This window comes from Schistocerca gregaria, chromosome 7 (genome assembly GCF_023897955.1).
Source record: "Schistocerca gregaria isolate iqSchGreg1 chromosome 7, iqSchGreg1.2, whole genome shotgun sequence".
Lineage (NCBI taxonomy): Eukaryota > Metazoa > Arthropoda > Insecta > Orthoptera > Acrididae > Schistocerca > Schistocerca gregaria.
The window spans coordinates 343,518-348,271 of record NC_064926.1 but is presented as its reverse complement, the minus strand read 5'-3'; the positions used below and the strand labels follow the sequence as shown (position 1 = coordinate 348,271).

Sequence of the window (4,754 nt, the reverse complement as noted above, 5' to 3'; positions counted from 1 at the left end):
CACTTTCAGCCAACACGGGGACTGATCCATTTTCTCACTGGTCATGGACCCTACCCGACATACTTATGTCGGTTTGGGAAGAGGGCTACGCCCACGTGTGACTGTGGCGCGCCGGAAGGCACTCCGGATCATGTGATTTACGAGTGCCCTCTCTTCAATGATGTAGCGACCACACTTCGAGACGGACTTCCGAACCATGACACGTATCAACTCCTCAGACGTGAAGACACTTTTCAGATGATTAATACTCTGGCCAACGAGGTATCACGGAAAGTGCTAAATGAATATCTGAGGGAGATAAACTAAGAATGCGAAAATGAACACCGATATTGTCTAGATCCCTTTTCCCATACCGCCAGCGCGCGGACTGGCCGACTTCACATCTCAGTTGGGATCCGCCGCGCGCAGGATTAGGGGGAGGAGGGGTCAATCTCACCGACTTAGAGATGCACCGGATTTGACTTAGGATAAGTTAGTTTCGTAGGACTTAGAATAGGATATTATGTTAGGTTAGGGAACTGCAGCGAGTTAACATCTTGGCCAGCCCAGTGCCAGGGGCAAGCTCTTTGGGGTTAGCTCGAAGAGCAAGGCTTGCAAAGTAGGTTTATATATTCTACTGGCACCTATGTGACGCTGCAGGTGTAGAAATTAGCAATTAGTGACAGTAATAGTTTCTTAAGTAGTAGGGATAGTTGGTGCAGTGCCCATTGTTGTAGTAACCTGTAGCACATCATATTTTGTAGTATGCTGTATTGTAATAATAATAAATGTATTAATATTATGACCCACTAATGCTATTAAGGAAGTGGGTTAACATTGTATAATTATTATTATTGATGTATACGACTCATCTCGAAACGCTCACACCCCTGAGGATTTGTGTTTTCGTTCTACACAGCCGCTGCCGCTAGCTCTTTCCCACGCATTCGTTACATTCAACCTCTTACGAGTCCGACCAAATATAGACTGAGAAACAAGACCACACACTTTGTGCATTCGGAATCGAAGGCAGGGCGTCCCTCGCCGCATTTGCTACGATCGCCATTTGCTACTTCTGCAGAAGCGGCGGCGACGACGACAGGCTCTGAGATATGTGAGAAATACATCTATAAAATGTAATTCAGACTGCCTCGTCCCACCTTATGCTGTACCGCTTTGGTAAATGCTTTATCTGCGCCATTCGCCTTAATCACATCTGAGAGTCATTCTTTAAAAAACGCCTGTCGCTAAGTGTTCGTCATCATAGATACTGTTTGCTATACGGCCACGACGCGCAACTGATTTCCAAAATTCATCTTTCTCCTATTAGGATGGAACTTACGACCCCTGGTTTATTTGGCCACTGCTCTACCGCTGAGCTAAAGAAGCGCGGCCTAGCGGTACTCTTGGGTACTTCGTCCTTATGGGCGTCTGCATCATCAGACTTCAGCTGACAACACTTCATATTGCCGGCTAATATTTGCAGCTATGGCGACCCATTACTGCTTGGCTACACATCTGACACGTAACCGATGTGCTCTCCAAACAACAACACTTGCATTTCAGAACATGTCTTTCACACATGTCTACAAAATACCTTCACCTTCAAATACAGTTTCCTTGCGACTGACAGAGACGTAGGCAAAGTTTAAAGTTGCTATTTCCATTACATCTCGTTAATCTGAAAAACGGTTATTTACATCCGCAGCGGAACAAAATTGAGTTCCGCACAGCGTGTGGCTCGAACCCACGACCCTGGGATTAATAGACTGACGCTCTACCGACTGAGCTAGCCGGCTACCTCGGTGAATACCTGCCGGGTAGCACGTCACACAGTACTCGTTTGGGTTGGGTTTTCCCATACAGCATCTCTCCATGCTGCCTAATGTTTTCCTAACGTCACACTCGTCACGAACTTCCTTTTATGTCATAATCATTTCTGAGAGGTAAAGAAATTGCATGACAACATGCAGAGCTAGTGGCGTCAAAATTAACACACATACTTTATGTGACTCAAAAGCCGAACGAGTTACTTTCCGACGTTGTTTTAGATGTGCAAGTGCCAGTCAAAACTCGCGGTGTCGGCACTCTGCCGACCATTTCGCTAGTTAACACCGGTCTTGTTGTGTGTGTTTCAAGCTCAAGAGCATCTCCAAGCAAAAAATGGTCAACAGCAACATTCAGACGGTTTCGTACTGCTCAATTGATACATTAAAACGGTATGTTTCTTTTTCAGAACTGGAAAAACACTAGCGTGACAGCATTCGAACCTGTAATCTTCAGATCCGAAGTCCGACGTCTCGTTACATTGACTCTGGGGTTGATCCGCCGGGAACACAGCGTCTGCTTCATCCTCAGTACCAGTGACATCAACCACTGGGGAGTCATCCGTCGTTACCTCCATCGCTGAGTGTGGTAGCGGCGGTGCCGCGTCAGCACTCGGTTCTTTGACGTTATCGGCCAAAACATCATTCAAAAGAGGGGCATCTACAGGCGGGGTCGCGGGTGGAAGACCACAAGCCGCGGCAGCGTATGTCAGTGGCAGTGCCGTCGTCACAGGGGGGCTAGCGGCTTCACCGACAGGTATCTGCGTCACGCGTCTTTGTATACATTCAGAGCGCACGTGGCCGGGCGCACCACAGCCGGCACACGTTTTTGGCTGCCCATCATATATGACAATTCCGCGATGTCCATCTACGTAAATATATGAAGGTATGTGCTTCTGTAGATCGATCTTAACCTGCCTGACGCCGTTAAGCACCGGAAATTTGTGGGCTTTGGACCAACGCTCCGCAAAATTGTTAATGACCCTCCCGTAAGGTGTTAATGCAGAATTTATTTGCGCGGCTGATATTTCAAACGGGAGTTCGAAAATACGTGCCGTTCGGATGCCCATTCCAGCATGCGTAATGCTGACGTCACTGACGGTACCATCTATATGTTTAAACTTCAGTACACCTCCACTGGACTCCACAATTCTATCACACATTTCAGAGGACGTTAATTTCACATAAACAACACTAGTCACGATAGAGAAATTTATCCCTACAATGTCATCAAAAGTAATCTTAGCTGTTTCCTCTAACCATGCTTCAACTTCAAACGAATTTGGTTTCGAAAAGTTCCTATCAAAGGTAAACTTCAAGGTATCTTTCCTGTTAGTCGGATTCATAATTCCATATCAGATCCTACAGAACGGATCGAATACTAATAAGCAGACGCTGTAAGCACGCGACTCACCGCCTGACGTAAACACTTCCTGCCGCAGCGCGCTGGCCCTGGAGGTCCGCTCACCACCGCTGCCGTAGGCAGACTGTCCATTAGGCCACACCGTCACTGACGACCAACTATAACTTGTATACGACTCATCTCGAAACGCTCACACCCTGAGGATTTGTGTTTTCGTTCTACACAGCCGCTGCCGCTTGCTCTTTCCCACCCACTCGTTACATTCAACCTCTTACAAGACCGACCAAATATAGACTGAGAAACAAGACAACACACTTTGTGCATTCGGAATCGAAGGCAGGGCGTCCCTCGCCGCATTTGCTACGATCGCCATTTGCTACTTCTGCAGAAGCGGCGGCGGCGACGTCGACGATGACCGCGAGAGGCTCTGAGATATGTGAGAAATACATCTACAAAATGTAATTCAGACTGCCTCATCCCACCTTATGCTGCACCGCTTTGGTAAATGCTTTATCTGCGCCATTCGCCTTAATCACATCTGAGAGTAATTCTTAAAAAAAACGCCTGTCGCTAATTGTTCGTCATCACAGATACTGTTTGCTATACGGCCACAACGCGCAACTGATTTCCAAAATTCATCTTTCTCCTGTGAGGATGGAGCTTACGACCCCTGGTTTATTAGACCTCTGCTCTACTGCTGAGCTAAAGAGGCGCGGCCTAGCGGTACTCTTGGGTACTTCGCCTTTACGGTCGTCTGCATAATCAGACTTCCGCTGACAACACTTCATATTACCGGTTAATATTTGCAGCTATGGCGACGAATTACTGCTTAGCTACACATCTGACACGTAACCGATGTGCTCTCCAAACAACAACACTTGCATTTCAGAACTTGTCTTTCCCACATGTCTACAAAATCACCTTCACCTTCAAATACAGTTTCCTTGCGACTGACAGAGACGTAGGCAAAGTTTAAAGTTGCTATTTCCATTACATCTTGTTAATCAGAAAAACAGTAATTTCCATCTGCAGCGGAACAAAATTCCGTTCCGAACAGCGTGGGGCTCGAACCCATGATCTTGAGATTAAGAGTCTGACGCTCTACCGACTGAGCTAGCCGGCTACCGCGGTGAGTACCTGCCAGGTAGCATGTCACACAGTACTCGTTTGGGTTGGGTGGTCCCATACAGAATCTCTCCATGCTGCCTAATGTTCTCCTAACGTCACACTCGTCACGTACTTCACTTTAATGTCATAATCATTTCTGAGAGGTAAAGAAATTGCATGACAACATGCAGAGCTAGTGGCGTCAAAATTAACACACATACTTTATGTGACTCAAAAGCCGAACGAGTTACTTTCCGACGTTGTTTTAGATGTGCAAGTGCCAGTCAAAACTCGCGGTGTCGGCACTCTGCCGACCATTTCGCTAGTTAACACCGGTCTTGTTGTGTGTGTTTCAAGCTCAGGAGCAACTCCGAGCAAAAAATGGTCAAAAGCAACATTCAGACAGTTTCGTACTGCTCAATTGCTACATTAAAAGGGTATGTTTCTTTTTCAGAACTGGAAAAACACGAGCGTGACAT

The 4,754-nt window shown here is 46.7% G+C and overlaps 1 non-coding gene across 1 annotated transcript; it reads right to left on the bottom strand.

The window, feature by feature from the left end:
- Positions 1 to 4,218: 4,218 nt before the first annotated feature.
- Trnak-cuu (transfer RNA lysine (anticodon CUU)) lies at positions 4,219 to 4,291 on the bottom strand. Its single transcript has one exon. It is a non-coding gene; the product is annotated as a tRNA-Lys (tRNA).
- Between the last annotated feature and the right edge of the window lie 463 nt (positions 4,292 to 4,754).